The following is an 18876-nucleotide window of genomic DNA, read 5'->3' as shown; positions in this document are numbered from 1 at the left end:
CTCCTATAATCAACTCTGTAGTTGTACCATCATTGGGCAAGGAGATTATAGGTTGTGCCGGGTTGATTTCTTTACACATTTACACATTAAAAACACTATAATCATGCACATAATTCAAGAAGAATACCCAATTAATATTGACAATTGATGAGGATGGGATTTGCTTGGAACCCATTCCCTATCCAAAAGGTCTTGTATTATAATTCTCTCAAAAGAGAGCCTTGTTACCATACATGTTTGTGCTCTTGCGGAGCCTTGCTTTAATCAAGAAGATAGTGTTCTTAAAGGCTACATGGTATAACCCTCCTGCCTAAACCCTAAACACCCCAAGGGGGAAGAAAGCAACTACAAAAAACATGAAGATGAGGGTGAAAAGAAGAATTTTCCAAGCAAGAGATATGATACTCTATGCACGCTTGCTCATGGGCAAGCTCTTAGCATAGCTTAGTAATAGAATAGTAGAGATGGAGAAGAAAAAACTTTTGTTGGCTTCAATCTGCATCCATAGCCAAGAGCTTGAGCATAGAGTCCATCTCTGGAGCTCCACAGAGAGAGAGAGAGAGAGAGAGAGAGAGAGAGAGAGAGAGAGAGAGAGAGAGAGAGAGAGAGAGAGATTTCTTTGACAACTTGGCACTTGAGAGAGTATGTGAGAGGAGCAAGAGAGCAAAAATCCCAACGAGCCTCTCCTTATATACTTGTGCAAGTGTGCAACTTGACTTCAATTAGGATGCTCAACATTTGGCCTATGAGGCGGGAAAACCCCATAATGCAACTGATGCTTATCCTACATTTTTCCTAGCTTTTCTTGCATGAAGAACTCACCCCCCTCCCCCCTTGGACTCTTCTTGGCAAGTCAAGACAACACACACACTCTTGTTAAGTTCACTCAAAGCAAGTGTGTGCTACTTTGGCCATGTGGCTCGCCAAGCTTAGTAAACAAAGACTAGAGTCATCAACTTACTAAATGAGGAAGGGCTAATTTAGCCTTTTTATTTCTTTTATTAAAAACCACAAACTTGCCTGTTTATTATTAACTCGGGTGTGCAAGACCTTTGCACAAACCTTGGAGGCTTATGAAGCTAACCTGGGGCTAATTTAGGACCTACTAAATTAGGATAGGTAAAAATAAAACTCACCCTTTGGTCTTCAAAACTTTCACCTCCTATGCAAAACCATAGCACAATGCTTTGGATGTGCCACCAAGTTGCTTCCCAAAATTACTAAATTTAGACAGATTTTGACCAATTAGAATTTCACTCTAAGGCTTCCTTGATTTCATACTTAGAGTCTAAAGAGTTAGTCTAATGACTTGAGCTTAGCACAATCGCTTTCTATTTTTAGACTCCTATAATTACGATCGAGCATCTCCTTTATCATGTATCCTTGACCAAGGCTACTCGAGATACAATTATCCTTCCTTGACCTGTATCTATGACTGAGATAACCAGTTAGCAATTACCCTGCATTTTTATGGACTTTTCCCCTAGATTAGGAAGAGGATGGGGTCTAGGAGGGCCTCTTTATTTGCCATGAGATTATGGATGTGATTAACATTTTGACAAATAGATGTATGCCATGTGTGCAAGAATGGTGGGTGTGTAAGAGAGGTGTAAGGATGGTCAAAGGATGCACTTTCCCCCCCCAAAAAGGGGATGCACAACTTTAGGATTTTTGGCCTTCCATAACTCCTACATATGATCTCCGATTTCAGCGGAGATTATAGATCTTGAATCTACACGCCGAGCTCTTTCCATAGGTATGCTACATGATATGCTTTTGTTCGCTAGATTTTAAATTTCATTTTGGGAGGAAAATTTCAATTCAAATAAACTAGCCATTTTGCCTGTTTGAATTCATAAGCCATCCTTTGATTACTTTCTTAATACTAAAGGTTTGACTCCCTTAAATTGACAAATAAAGAGGCCCTTCTAGACTCCATTCTCTTCCTAATGATTTGTCCCAAGCCTTGACATGTTGGTGCATTAGCACTTAATCAATTTCACTTGCTCTCTTTTTATTTTCCCCAAACTTAAGTGGCCAAATTGAGTTGGAAAATAGGTTATAGATTAATATTCATGATATTCTCATAGGATTCTTATAACGGATGGATAACCCACTACAAATCTACACTTACAAGCATACCCATCAGCCATGGATCAAATACCTCTTTCAAGAGCTTAGCCGAAGCCATAACCTGGGTTTCTCCTCCATGCACAATAGAACACATTTTATGCCTTGTAAACTCTTCCACCATAGGTTCCTCTGACATCATTAGCTTATGGCTTGCCTCTACATTTGTAGCATCTTCAATCATCGCATCTTCAAGCTCTTCTAGATAGATTAGATCATATGGATTAACCAACATCTCTTGCAGGCCAACTTCCTCTCCCTGTTCTTCAAACACATGCCCTATTGCCACATCCACAGATTTGAAAAAAAAGTATTTTATCCCATACCATATCATCAAAATGCAAAGTATCGATACAGCCTCCCTCCTCACAAGGGCATGTATACTCACTTTTCCTAGCTTCATCACTTTCTGTCACCATCAAGCTTCAGCCTACATCAAATCCTCCATCGTGGTAGACCCGTAACCACCACTCCACCCATCTACTCTTGTTTTAGAATCAAGGCAACCTTTTCTCTCCTAGAAAATCTTTGCACCTGCTGCACCACCATAGCATATTCAACAGCTTCCTTCACAAGCATAGCCCCAACATAGTACTACATATCACCTTTACTTGCATACCTACATTCACCAGCTTTGACATTTCCACATGTTATTTATTCACACTCCCAACCATCATATCATTAGGCACACAACAAGGTAGTTTCACCCTTAGTATCTTAGATTCATCAAGATCAATTCGTGTACCAAAGGATGTGAAATCATCATCCAAGCTATCATCGTAACATGACCCCCAAAATTTGGAGCTTGTACCATCATCTTCATCACCATAGGACGGTTTTTTATCTGCATGCTCATGTTCTTGCTGCTCAGCAAAGACTCAATTTCCATGTTGACCTTATACATACTTTTTGTCTACTTCTAGGCCCTTCGCATATGCAACCTAGCTACACTCTGATACCTTTTCACGCATTAACTTCATAAGGACAAAATACTTCACCTCTTCATGCTTCTCTTGAGACTTTACATGTGCTATCCCTTTTTCACATAGATCCTCTTCAACACCATCCTCATCCTCGTTGACAAGCTTGTTCACCATCAGCATGTGCATATCACAAACAGGAAACTTTAAGGGAGCATAATTGACAATAAGTTTTACCCCAACAAGCAACTTGCACTTCAAACCACCGTAACCACCTTTCACTGACCCTTAGAATATATCATTACCAAAACAGGCACATAATCTGCAAGCGTTAGCAGGGCCATCTCCACTCTCTACCTTACCTTTCTACTTTTCACCTTGGCCAAATAGACCATGTCTTCATATCTATCTGCAACAAACTCCACCTTTTCTCTAATCCTCGGATGCAGGCACTCCAAGAACTTTGATACTTTGAAGTATTGGCAACTACCTCTAACAACCTTCAAAGTACTCTAGAAAAACTACAAAAGCTTGACTTACATCTTGTGTTAATGCCTTTAGCTTTGCAACCACTTCCCCAAGAGAAATTCTCTTTGGAAAATTTCTAGGAAATTGAATAAGAATTCCTCCTAAGTGCTTTGATCACCACCCTCCAGACCATCAATCCAATCGCATGTCAGTGCATCAGAAGTGGCACCATCTACAACTTCTTTATGTCTATCACCATGTGCATTGATAACATCCATAACTCAAAATATTTTATCCAATCCTCCTGGTCTTTGACTCCTGTGAGAATAGGTCCAGCATTTGGCTCCATCATCTTCGTCAATTCTTGATTTGGCCACATAACATCTTACCAAATATCTTGCAAACTACCCGTCAGCTTCAAACTCTACTTTTTGCTTCAATCAAGGAGCAATCAGACATTTCTTAGTGGGGGCACCACAAGATGGAAAGAGGAATGAGGGAAAACATCCAAGACACAAATAAAATCCCCTATACAACACACGGTACTCGTAGCACCCCTTTCCCCTTAGATATACCTTAAAAAACACACAATCTCACTCACAAATTCACCCTTGTACACACTTCAGCACACACATTGCACTAGTTACTTATCACACTCCCATAAACACACTTAATTTTCAGTTTCCCGTTGCACACAACACCTCTCCCTCTCTCTCTCTCTCTCTCTCTCTCTCTCTCTCTCTCTTCCTTTGCACAACACAAGGAACCATGGGCGCAAACACACACACACACACACACACACACACACACACACACACACACACACACACACACACCACCGATTTAATCACACAAAGGAGAAATAGAGAAGAGGGGGAAGGGGAATTAACACCAAGGAAAGGAGAGATGGTAATGGGGGTGTCCCTTGCTTCCTTCCTTTACACATAATTTACACACCAAAAACCTCTTTTTTCATCGCTTTCACCTTATAGAGGGAATTGTTTTTCCCCTTTTAGTAAAGCCTTTTTTACTAGACACATTTTTGGCCTCTTCTAGTAGCCATTGCATGAGAGGCTGCATGGGGCACCCCTCTTGAGAGGCACTACAAGAGGTTATGTGCACTTGTGATGCTTTTAGCAACGAAAATACATTGGGTTTTTTAATCTGCGATGTTGCTAAGATAGTCGCTAAAAGTGTTGCTACGGGAACGTTGCTATGAATGTAGCTATATGCGACGCTATAATCGTCGCTATATAGCGACGAGTTCAGTCGTTCTGTAGCGACACTCATGGCGGCGTTGTAGAACCTTATATAGAGACGCTTATAGCGACGCGTGAGAGTAAAAATTTTTGGGTGGCAGGGCATTCACCCATCAACCATATTGAATTTTTCTAGAATAGAGTAAACCTAAATAAATCCAAGATAAGCCGAGATTCACCTTTGAAATAAAGTGCAAGGTATAGACGCAAAGTAGTCAGTCACAAGACAATATAACCATTAACTCCATCATGCACAATTTTTTTTGCAAAGTAAAGATACAAAACTGACAAAAGTAATTGGATGAAAGTGCATTGACGAAAGTAAATCAATGACAATTATACACATCATAGCCAATATCACTTGATTGTTAAGCTTTGCAAATGTAATAGTTACAACACAATTGTCATTACATGGAAAATACATTGTTTTCAATAGTTGCAAAAAGACGTATACACGTCATTTCATTATACATGCTATGACAAAGTAGAACTAATGCTATCTAGCTATGGCTAGACTGACATCGTCTCATCAGACATCTTATCACGTCCAAGTGGCATATTTGTCGGATTCTGCATAAAAAAACAATAAGACTTTCTGTAAGTATAAACATATAATTACAAAACAATCTATTTTCTTAGCTTCTCATTAAAATACAACAAATGTAAAAGAGTAAATGAAATACTAACCATGCCGCCGTGAGAACTGTGAATGTCCATCAGGGCGTTTAAGCCCTTTCTACCTATGTACTCGCGCTCGTACGGTGTGGGGTCATGTTCTCATCGACCACTGTTCATTACATACAAAGAATACATTATGTTAGAATCTAAAAGTACAAATAACTTAACTACCAAACCTAAAGAGAAATGCAAAAACATTTACAAAATTGGCCTCAAATGATGTCCACCCACTGCTCCCCATTAGAGCCAAAAACAATTCAAAAAGGGCTGTGTAAGGAATTGGTTAACTTACTAATTAGAAGAGCCATTTATGGTCAAAACGGTTCCAAATTTGGCCGTTTTGGTCATTAAAGCATATCTACGCAATGTAAAACGTATCTAGGTACATATCTCCAAATATTCAAAAAGATATCGTTTTCTTCACATTCCTTTGCGGCTCACCTCGAAATTTGTTCTCATTTACTTCACTTGGTGTCAAATAGTATTTTCCACTTTTGAATCACTCAATCTCTCTTTTTTCTCTCTCACCTTTCATGAGCTCTCTTTCTTTTTTGATGCACCTTGTTTTGCTACTACGTTATCTCCATTATTCTTTTTGTGTGTTCATTTACTTGCAATGAGTAATACATCTTCCATTAGTGATAACCGCAAGTTTCACTTGAACATTAAGCTAAGCCAGGAATATGCTACTACGCGGAGTGTCTATCAAAGACCAGTTACAACAGCAAATGAAGCACAACTACTTTGCAATGAGGGAAAGAAACACATTGATATATGGACAAATGGGAGCTTGTATCCACCAAATCCTAGCACTGGAAGGTATCCATCTTTTCACACACCTCATGATTTGATGAGATTTGTTGGAGATGGGGTTGATGGATTACTAGGATATAGTTCTAAGCTATCTCATTTACACATTGATCATACACATTACATTCAATATCTCAAAACTGTTTTTTCTTCAAATGCAACAAGAATTTTAGAACTTGAAAACCAAATAGCATCTCTAAAACAAAAAATCATCAGCTTCAGACTTTAAAAGAAACTCCAATAGGATTAAGAGCACGAGTAAAATGAATGAGAGATGTAGTAGACTTAGCAGAAGGTTTTGGACAAAGAAAAAAAGATTAAAGATTATTAGAGAACATGTGACTAGCCTTTTAGGATTTGATATGTCCAATGTTCAAAAAAGGGTGAGATTTTTGAATGAGGTAATGAACACAAGTAACATTTTGAAACTTTTGAAACTTCCTAAAAATTGAACTCAGAAAAAATTGGTATTTCCAAATTTACTGAAAGATATGGGTTTATTGGTCCAACCTTCTCAAATGCAAGAAGTTTGTGACATAGTGGGGGTGAGTAGAAGGGGTTAGAGAGCCATCTCTAAAACCTGGTTTCAGGTTTTAAAGTACTACAAGATTAAAGCTTTTGGGTTGCCCAGGCCTCACAATGTTGGGAAAGTAAGGACTCTGTTAAGTGAAAAAATACCCGAACATTTTGGAGAGTACTACCATACAGAAGGAACGATGCCATACGAAAAACAGAAAAAATTTCTTCTTTTGAGTATAAGGTTTTTAATAACATTTGGATGAGTATAAAAAAAGTTCAATCTGCTATGGTAAGATATTATAACATGTGAGAAGTATATTGCGAAGGAAAACTTATATTCATTATAAAATTGGATGAAGCTCAAATTCAAAAATTTCAAAAAATGGAAAGAGTGTCCATATCCCTAATGAATAGAGCATTGGATTATAGCCAGGGTAAGCTTGATTCCCCATACCACAAAAACTAATAAAAAATGGAGCTTTGGTGGATTGGAGCAGCTCAAATACCAGTAGAAAATCACAATACATTAAAATGGCTCTTTTTTAGACCGATATCCCTTCTGTTATACATGACCAAAAGGCATGTAAGACAGGGGGAACTAGAACCTAGAAGTCCACCTCCCAACCTCCCACTATATAACATGGCTCGTAGCCCTTTGCCCTAGTTGGACTCCCTTTCCACATTGCCTAGCCCGGCCTTGCCCTTGTCTAGTCTGGCCTTGGCATTGTCCTGACATTACTCCCCCCTTAAAGAAGAGTTTTGGTCCTCGAAAACAAAAGTGAACTTCTTTTTAAGAACACTAATGTTTTTCCAAGTGGCATCCTTCATGGATCCAGTTGTTTGGTTGACTGGAACACGATTCCGTAGGAGGTTCAATGAAACCAAGAGTAACATCTTGATTTTCCACATTATTGTCCATTTGCAACCAGCTTGTGTTACCGATTCCTATCCTATCATTGTGTGTAGACTCCATTTAGAACACACATGAGTATTCAAAACGAGTTATCACACAAAGATATATCCGAAAGAGTACCTCTTTTCACTTTCTATGAAAGTAACTTGCTAACATACTCATCAGCCAAGTTTAAGTCCTTGACTTGTTTTCCAATTTCAACAGTAAACAACCCCACCATCACTAGTGTTCAAGGTTGAGAACTTGATTTATACATGAAGAGACTACACATAGTCGCAAACATGCTTTAACTTTATAAGCAAACTCCAAGTAGAGCAATAAATGCGTACTAATTGGATCGGTGGTGCTAACGTACGCACTTGCATATCCTTTAGCACAAGATTACACTTTGTAATTTGCATATCCCCTTGGATAAGTGACAGTATTGAGGTGTGATTCTCCCACGGTTTACAGCTAGGATTTCTAGATGGTTGGTAAACGAGGATCACAATATCGTACCACATTGTTGAGGAATCAACAATTGGATGAATAACCATCGTGGTTAACTTGAAAGATCTACAAGCATCCAAACCGAGCCATGACCTCTATTGGTGATTGGTAGACCAAAAAGTAAACTCATTGAGATACTGCACATAGAGTGCAAAAATGCTTCATAAGCAACAACTTGAGGAATATGCATGCCGTTCCAAATCAGCCTTTGCTAAACACTAGGGCCCATAAGACCTAGTGTGCATGCATTTAGAAAAAAATAGATCCGAACCTGTATGTCCATGGTGATCCTTGCCAATACTTATGGCAAATGTGATGCACCTAGCACACATTAAAAAGGAATGTAAATAGTTCTAAAAAGCAACTAAATACTTTCAGTTGCAATCTTGTGCAAGACTTGCTGAAACTCTGAACCATAATAGAAGGTGAAACATTGATCACTTCTACGTACAAACAATGAAACTTTTTCATTAACAAATTAGAGCCTTACTATATGTATAAACAACCATATGTAATGTTTTTTTGCAGTACTTGTACCTGCACAAGTCATTCTAAGTATCCAATAATTTTTTGCCTTGAAATTGCTCCTGATACGTAGTGCTGAAAATGGTCTAGATAACAGATGTGACCAGCACCACAGACTTTGTCGTGACACATATTTGAAATACTGGGCGCCAGTATCAGTCCCAGAGACTCATATTTGCCACATGTGGAATATGTCTCAACTAAGGATGTCTAAAAAAAGAACATGCTACAAGTACAAGATGTACTTGTGTGTGGAGGTAACTATAAACACTCTGCGACAAGAGTGATAGGGACCCTCATTCATTGCTCCACACTGGCTAAACCGAACTCCTTGAGTCCCCAGACCATGTTGTATCCCATGTGACAACATTTGCCAAATTGAATCCTACAAGTGGATTCATAACAGCATAATGGACATTGGACACTACGGCCCAAAATACTTGTTTCGATATGCCCTTGGCAAGGCCCTAAAATATTCAAGCGTATTTAAACGACTTGAAAAAACCAAGCAGTGCATACTAAAAACTGGAATAACACCAAATCAATAGATGCGTACCTGGAGATTGAACTGAATGTTCAAACGTATTTAAACGACTTGAAAAAACCAAGCAATGCATACTAAAAACTGGAATAACACAAAATCAATAGATGCGTACCTGGACATTGAACTGAATGTTCACTTACCCGTATTCAAATACAGAGGAGCACGTCGTCCACTTGTGAAAAAACAAGCAACATTGCACTGGAAACCCTGGGTGTTGCCTTTGCAATCCAAACCCTTTGATTAGAATCTATGTAGTCAAACCCCTTGGTAAGACCCTTTGTAGAAACTGCTCGACTAGCATGTAACGGCAACCAACATAGTCAACCGTGTACAGAATGATTGGAATCAACTTGAGAAGTTGAATTTGTCCGCTACCGCGTAGTATATTGCGGACTTCTTTCCTTGAAAGTATAACGAGAATAGATCAAACTGTGATCCTCCATGACTATGGGGTGATTTAGTAAGCACCCGTGGGATCTTACCCCAAAACTATGTGTCTATAGATACTCGCAGTACTATAAAGAGAGCAGGAGATCCACACAAGTGAAAGCCCTAGCTCTTATGGACAGCCATGCTGTCGCAGTGGTTTGTTGCATCTAGAATCCATGGTAGAGATCAGATGATGTGAGTTTATGGTCATCAAAAACTCAACTCGAGCGTGGCACTGAAAACATGTAGTGCAAAAATGACACCGTAAACATCCATAATGACAAGACTCTTGCTTGTCCATTAACGTCGATGTGTACTCCACTGGGTGGATCTGTTTGATCTTAAGAACAAGCACCCAAGGAATGCCAACAGTTGGGTCATACCCGAGATCTGACAATGACTCTTAGCCAGCGTGTGTGGCTCATAGTCCTTATGGTAATTAGTGTTCAATTGAAAAAACGATGAAGACTAATGTAGAGGGCATCTTGCCCGATTTCTAGCTGAGAGTTAGAGAACCTTGGCTCAGGCTGACTCCCAAACAAAACATGTATCAAAAGCTTCTTAAAAAGTTTTCATTATTCTGTAAGAGAAATAAGAGAGAGAGAGAGAGAGAGAGAGAGAGAGAGAGAGAGAGAGAGAGAGAGAGAATATTGGGCTAAGGAACTTTCCTTAAGTTACTACCTTGTATATATTGTGCCCATGCTCGTGTGCATATTATGCATAGCATGCATCTTATCATATAAGCGTGCCACCGTTTTCTGCTATGACTCTCTCATTGAGAGAGATAACAGAAAAATACAAACAAGTCATAGACTGACCCACCTACACCGGTTGTGACGATACTAGTGTGACTTAATGATAGCACTTTGCCTTGCAATTAAGTCTTTGATTTAGGTTCTTTTTAGTGTTTTTGTGCTTTGATAGCAATCAAATTTATGTGAAACAATCCAGAACTTATCTTGTCCTTGACAAAGTGTCTGGTGTTGTAGTGGAAGCGTATTTCAGGAGGTGGTAGTAGTGAATCCACCTAGCTAGCATGCCATGCATACATAATCGTAAGCCCTTGGAAAAAATGATGGCTTCAAATGTGAGAGCCAAAACCATAAGTGCCGTGCACAGTTTAGACTTGTAGGGATTCGGTGAGCTAAGATTGCCTATTTTGCCAATTCCCTGAACATGTGTGCCAATGCCCGTGATGCCAAGTCATTGGGCAGTATCTTGGCACAAGGGAGAACCCGTGCTTCCTGTAAAATTGATAAAGCTTTTTGATTTGCACAAAAGCAGTAGTTTCCAATCAAAGGTGTAAACATGAAAAAATAAACAAAACTGAACAAGGTCTAACCTGGTCGTCCTGCTGTAACCAGTTGTCTTGAGATGTCAAAGAAAAACTCGCTCAAATGCAGCTCATAACCCTATCTGTTGCGCGAGAGAGAATTATTGTGTAAATCATATACACCCTCGTATATCATATACGCCTATCTGGTATGTAATGAAGTAACTTGCACTCATATTGCTAATTCCGGCCCTTCCAAGTTTGTATGCTCGTAGCATAGTCTAAATGCTAGAATCTGCAATGCAAGATGTCCAAATTGGTGCCAACAGTTGCTGGTACCAACGTACGAAGATCATGGCAAATGAGAATTGACCTTGGCAAGCAATTTCAATTGAAATTGGCTAGTGCCGTGTGGCGAGCATCTTTGCCAGCTTCTTCTGGAAGCAGTGACAAGAAGTCGGCCATGCCCAGCTCTATGAACCCTTCATGAAGTCAAGCCACAGGGTGTGCCGATCTCCTTGAGATTCCATGGGCATCAAAATTGAACTACTATTGCTTCGCATAGGTACTCAAGACATGCTTGAGTCATGTTGGCAGGTTAAGCATGGGTTCGATACCAACAAAATTGTAATGCTTAAAACAACTGGCACAAGTTGTGCTTGTGCTCGGAGTGACTTAAGTGTACTCCCCTCGATTGCATACAAGCCTTGCAAGAAGGCAATGCAAGCCTTGCTTACCCGATGTTATGTAAATTTCAAAGTAACAATGCAGCATACACATAATTCAGTTGCATGTGCAAATATGATCATTCATGCTAGCAAAACCATGCAAATGAATGGAGATTGATAACCTGTACAACAGCCTTGCTGGGACAAGAATCATTCATCATGTTCGAACAAATTTTCCAAACAATTTCAAAAACAAATGCATACCTCATTACTAACTTGTGCCGATTGACCTTGCTAGCCGCATGGCCTATGTGGTAGCTTTTTCCATGATCCTTGCAACCCATGTTGAAACTTAAAGCTTTTCTTACCCTCATGTACTCGCATGGAGGTTGGTTGCAAGGCTTCTGTTGGAATGCCTTGCCTTATGTGAAACTCATGCTGAAGGGCGATAGGGATCGTAAAGATAGCCGTGCTATCTTTCTTCATTATTAAAGTACTCCACCAGAATAAATTCGCAGATTTTCGTGTGCATATGATTTTGTAAGCAATCGCATGGCCACATGCGAACATGCATGCTGCATGCAGCCCGATTTGAGCCTCACGAGCAATAGCCCCTTTGCTTGCAGTCATGAGGACCCTCCTTCTTCGTGCGGCAGTGGATTCCTTCCTGCGGTGGGACAAGCCCTTTAGGGTGGCCTTAGGGCACCCTTAGGGTGCCCACCATGTAAACCTTCTTCCAAAAAAAATGCATGGTGATGGCGGCCGTCTGCTCCAAGGAGCAGGAAAACCTCGCGTCCACCACGGTGCCCAAATGGGGTCAACGCAGAAATGGATTTCTTCCCTCTTTCCACTGCACACATTTCAAGCTTAACTCTGGACAATTTTGTGTAGTTCGACATTGTCCCTTTCTTCCCTCACTAGGGTTACTGCACACGCGGTAATTTTGTGCTCCTTGAGCTTGACCTCTTGCGTTAGCGACCTTGCACACACAGTAGAGCTACAGCATCTTCTTCTCCCCCATGGAAAGCATGCAAAAAAGCCTTCCTCAGTCTTGCAAACCACGCCCTCCATAACGAGAGAGAGAGAGAGAGAGAGAGAGAGAGAGAGAGAGAGAGAGAGAGAGAGAGAGAGAGAGAGAGAGAGAGAGAGAGAGAGAGAGAGAGAGAGAGAGAGAGAGAGAGAGAGAGAGAGAGGAGAGAGAGAGAGAGAGGTAGACAAGAGACAAAAGACCTCATAATCGATCTCCTTCCCCCCTCCTCCATGGCTCCTCCTCCCTGAGCTCTGATACCAATGAAGTAGATCCTAGGAGTCCACGTCGCAACCTCTCACTATATAGCATGGCTCGAGCCCTTTGCCCTAGTTGGACTCCCTTTCGACACTGCCTAGCCCAGCCTTACCCTTGTCTAGTCCGACCTTGTCGTTGTCCTGACAATGCAGGTGAACAACTTCGTGTAGATGGTATGGGTGACTTTATTGTAGAATGGCACTTCAGTGCCAACCTAAAAGCATTGAAGTACATATTTGGTGTATGTGGAGGTGCCAATACCAAGTATCCATGTATGTGTTTCATGGCAAGCACTGGAACAAAAGGATGGCTTACAGAACACAAGGTTGGAAAACCACCATCGAGAAACAGTGTGAACGTCATCGACTACCCATCGTCTTCTATGATTTGGGATCCAATTCTAACAATATATTTAAAAAATGTACATATATGTACAATGCATGCAGAGATTAGAATCTTGGACAAATTTCTTTGACTCCATCTTGATTATGCATATTCTATTAAACGAAGTAAACTTGCAGACGAGTACATAGAAAAATGCGAGGCTTTGCTTTCTTGAATGGGTTTTCATGGTGGTCAAGTGCATATAAAAAAAGGTCCTACTCTTTCAAAAGGAACGGGTGATGTGTTGCAAGATGTTTCAATGGGTGGAGCAAAAGCCAAAAAAAAATTGAGCAACCATGACAACAAACAAGTTGACACTATGTGGAACTGCTGGAAGGATCTTTGTGTAATAACAGCCAATGTCAAAAGTAGACCATATGTAGCCAACAAATGCATGGAAGTGTGGAAGAAGCTGGACAACTTTTTGAAAGTTTTGAGACAACAAGTTAGCTCTGTTACTTATGCAGATGACTTTAAAAAGACAATAAATCTTTTAATAGCTGCTATCAGAGATTCTTGGGGAGCAAAAGACATCACATATTACTTGGTGAGTATTCAATTACTTTTTAAAGTCTGGATTGTATCCTATGAGTTCAACTAACCTTTTTTCTTAATTTTTAGCATTTTCTGTACCTACATGGACCATATTTTGCAAAACAAGGACCCCTTGCAACATGGAATACTCAGGGAATGGAAAAAATCTAACTATCAAGGGAAGACTTCATTTTTTAGATGTACGAGAAAGGGAGGGGGACAAAGAAGGAGCAATGCACTAAAGGAATTATTCAATTGGTTCTATAGGAGGAAATTACGATGGATGAGATGAAACAACCTTGCTGCTCAACCACAAATGGAGATTAACGCTTCACTTTGAAACTTTGTACCGAGTCTTTCTAAAGAGATCCAAATTCAAAAAATATATTTTTACGCAAAATGATTGTCAATTTTACATCAGTTTTTGATTTTTTTGGTATCACTAGGCATGTCACCCCTATATCTCAAAAAATTTCTTCTTTTATAGCCCCCAAGAAGGTTGACATTTGTCTCCTCAATTGTTGCATAGCTAGAGTAGCAAAGAAAGTATCCTGCTCTTGAGGCATTGAATCCTGTAGCATACCCAAATATTCTAAGTGTTGCAGCTCTCTCAAGTAGCATGATCTTGTTTGCATTGATTTGAAGGGGAGTGTACCCCATAAACCGTGACAATATCTTTAGGACAAATATTGGCAAGTCAGGATCTTCAGAATACTGCATGTGAAAAGCATAGAAGGTGACACTATCCAATGTAGGCATGTAGTGCATGAGAGAGGAGGCATCCCTTCTTGAAGTGCCCTCTATTGCTTTCCCTCTCAAGCCTTTTCGCTCTCCCAAGAAAATTGTCTTTGTCAAGGAGTTCAATCTGCAAAACAAGAAATAATGAGTAATTAAAACAAACTTGACAAAAAGGAAGATTTTAGGAATGGAGATCAAGGGGAAACTAAATCTACCTTTTGCAACTGATCCTCTGCAATGACTTTTTCTTGAAGGAGATTGCATGATTCAGTCATCTCTCTTATGTCAACATCCTTATCAACTTCCTTTAGCTTAAAGTCTTTGCCAAAAGATTGGATGCCAAGCTCAACAAGTCTCTTCTCAAAATCCTCATCTTTGAGAGTAGGTTTGTCCTCTTCCACTCTTTTCATGCATAGAGCAAGTGCATCAAGAGCAAGAATAAATAATTTATTGGATGTCTGAAGATCAAGTGCCAAAAACTCCTCTTTTGACTCTTCTTCTGTGTCAATGAAATCTTTGGCCACCTCAGAAGCTGCAGAAATGGTTGCAATACAATAGTCCTCCCTCATATTAAGCAAACATTGAATATGATGGAGAGGGATATACTCTTTTCCATTGATATAGAAGTAGGGAAGGTTTGGAATAGTAAGGGAGGCCTCAAACACCTCTACCCCTCTATGGGATCATCAATGACAGTACTAGGTCTAAATTGAGCCACATCAAGATTTGAACTCTCCTGCTCCTCAACTGTAGCATCAATTTCCTCCTCCTCTAGAAATTCACTTTTCTCAAGCTTCAAGACTATGGAAACATTTGTATTGTTCCCTCTTTGTCTACGTCTTTCACTTCATCACCCTTGCCTTGCATATCAACTTTAAGGAACAAAAAGAAAAGAAAGGCAACTTCTTTTGGAACAAGGTTGCAAGGCTTTGAATGTAATTGACAAGAAATGGTAGGAGGACAAATAAATGAAGTCTTCTTAAAAAGTCTTTCAAACCTCCTTGTTACTTTGCCTTTCTCAATTGAGTTCGTAGTAAATTCAGTTAGATGGCAATAAGTCTTACCATCCAAAACCAAACACTTACCCTCAACTGCCTCTTCAAACTCTTTAAATTCTTTTGACAAAAATTCCTTCAATTTTTCTAGCATCACTGTAAGATCAAACAAAGGATTGAATATTTCATATGCCTTGGTGTACACTTCCATGTCACCACCATCCATGATAGCAACCAAGAGCTTCTCACTTGGGCTCTCCTCTAAAATCTGTTCACGACCTTCACTCATGATTCGGTTGAAAAGAGTTGGAAGGAAGCAAGACCAAAACGGTGCGATAGAGCAATGACCAAGATCCTGCTATAAACTCCTATCGCTTTGTGCAGTGCACTGCTTAGGCCGTGGAAGCAAAGCCCAAAGGAGAGATAGAGGCACGAGACACACTCTGCTGGCTACGGCTATTGCGTTGTGTAGGTAAAACCCGAATGGAGCGATAGTGCATTGAAGCAAGCTTTGCAAGCACCCACCCTCATGTCGTGCAGGACAAGCGTGATGGATAAGGGGAGAGAGCTCTAAAATAGAGTTGAAGTGAGAGAACTAGCGAACTTGAAAGCTTAAGTTTATAGGATTCTTGCGTCGTGCGGCACAAACTAAAAATAACATGCCAAAAAAATACAAGATCAAGTATATATAAGGAGTCAAAAAATGACCATTATTGACATGTGTCACTCATGCACACATGCCGCATGGCAAAACTTCAACGGACACTGTACGGATGGTCGGATGTATCAAAAGATCATGTCACGTGTTCACTTTTCATCTCCCCTAAACAACACGTTTGCAGCGTTGCCTACTTAGCATCCTCTACATCTCTTCTTTAATCTTATGTTGCATTTTCCTCATCGACCCACACACGGTCTTTCATGATATTTCACCTAGCTTGCCCGAGTGACGCGATAGCAAGCACTTCGAGACTGTGGAAGAAGCCTTATGGCTTCTTGCTGTATTTGTTCAAGTTTGAATCCTCACGACGTGATTGCGAGCATATCCAGATTAGTGGGAGGACCTCCTATCGCTTTCTGCGGCATTTCTTATTGTTTCCTCACAACGCGATAGGGAGCACTTCCAGACTGTAGGAGGACATCCTATCGCGTCCTGCGGTATTTTTTCAGTCTCCCTTACGATCGATAACGTTCTCTTCCAAACTGTGGTAGGTACTCTTATCGCATTGTTTGGGATATTTTAGGAGTCCCTTGAACTTCAGGCGGGCTTTGTTTTGACTAATTTTGTGGCAAAGGACAAAGCACTTTCCAAGCATCAAATGGCAAGGACAAAGCAAACAGCAAGAAAGATGATGATGACAACCAAGAAGAATTGGTTGGGAAGAAAGAAGAGAAACCACCTACACAACCTCGCCAAAGGGCTACTTCTAGGAAGAGATTGAATTATCAAGTCAAATATCTAAGGGAGATAAGAAAAGCACAAAAGTCTACTTGTCTTCTTATTCCAAAGCTACCCTTCATGAGAGTTGTCAAAGAAATATCAGATAGTCTTGTGAGCATGTTGAATATCAAAACCTTTGTTTCAATAAGGTGGCAATGTCAAGCTTTAATGTGCCTTCAGGAGGCTACTGAGGATTTCCTTATTGACTTTATGAATGATAACTACATTGCAGCTGCATTTGCTCACAGGGTCACACTAATGAGCAAAGATTTTGTGCTTGTATCAAGGCTGAGGTACAAGTTTGATAAGGCTCTTGAGATTATTCCTAGTGAGGATCTTAGGGCCTTCCAAATTTTAAATATTCCCCCTTCCAGGTAGCAGAAGAATTCAGGGGTTTTCATTGAAAATGTTACACATCAGTATGAGACAAGAAAGGACCAGGATATCAAAGCAGGCAAGGAGGTTGAGAGGGAGTAAGACATGATGTCAGAGGATGCTATCCTTACAGAGCAAGTATAAATTTTAAGAGAGCCCAACTCTCTCCTTTATGAAAAAGTGACAGGACAAATGGTTGTAGATGTCTCCATGTGTGGGGATAATGAGGTGTACCTTGACATATTCCCTCAAGACACAAGTATGCTTGTAAACCCCAAAATTGAGCTTGGGGATACTGTGCTCTTTATCTATCTCAGGTATGTGTTGCTTCTTTGCTAATTAATGCATGTGCGCCTACAAGGGCCTCATTGGGGGATGTTTTTTCTTTGACTTCATGTGTCTTATGAGAGATCTTCTAGAGGCTATAGCTATGAAAATTTACATACTTGATTCTCTAGTGACCAAGCAAGGAAGACTTTCAAGTTTTTTTGAAGATTTTGACATGCTGATCTGCAATTACATATTATACCCCTATGTTGAATGGTAAATTTTAAATACTAACAGTTTATAATATTGTATGGTATTTCTAGCTAATTGTTATTTTTTTGTAGAGGACATTGGAGTCTTATTATCTTCAATCTTTTGGAGAAAGATATTATATTTATGAATTCATTGTCAAGTATCCATGGGAGAAGTAAACTGTAAGTATAAAGTAAGATGTATGCTTGATGGCCCATTGTTTTCTATTAGTAGCTTTATGATTGATGTCTTCTTGCAGTGCTGCCAAACTTATCATTGGTCACTTGAGTACCACAAGTAATGATTACAATATAGAAGGTTTCAAGTACTACAATCAAAAAGTGCCTTTACAAATAGACTCAACATATTGTGGATGGAGGGTTCTTGCCAATGCATGGAGATATCTTGAGTCAAGGTGCAGGATGACTACACTCATTGTAAGTGTGTATCTCATGTGCCATTGATTTGTTTTGACTTCCTATGTATGTACTCATGTCCTTTTTTTTTTCTATTTGTTGTGCAGTTGCATGAATATCCAGAGTCTTGGGTCACTTGGGTGAGAGAGAAGGTTGTTTCTGTGGTTTTGGAAAGAGCAATACACCCAAATGATCCTGACTCTCCTATGGCACCAACTACAAATGAAGAAAAGTCTCCTTTGCCACCAAATAAAGGTAAAGCCACCAAGGGTTTGGATGCAAAGAAAAGGGATCACAAGAAGAAGAGTCCTACCAAGAAGATCCAGACAAAGAAAATCCATACAAAGAAGAGTCCTACAAAGAAAAGCCTTACAAAGAAGAGTCCTACAAAGAAGAGCCATGCCAAGAGGAAGAGCCCCACCACGAAGAAGAGCCCTGCAAAAATAAAAGCAGATACAAAGGGCCATCCATTCCACTCACCATTGAAATTCAAGGTTCAAAAGTGTCATTCAGCTAAGAATAGTAAGGGAGAGGCACCTAGATCACCTTTCAAGATACCATTCA

Source organism: Adiantum capillus-veneris, chromosome 15 (genome assembly GCF_014529385.1).
Source record: "Adiantum capillus-veneris isolate H3 chromosome 15, ASM1452938v2, whole genome shotgun sequence".
Taxonomy (NCBI): Eukaryota; Viridiplantae; Streptophyta; class Polypodiopsida; order Polypodiales; family Pteridaceae; genus Adiantum; species Adiantum capillus-veneris.
This window is presented reverse-complemented; position numbering follows the sequence as displayed.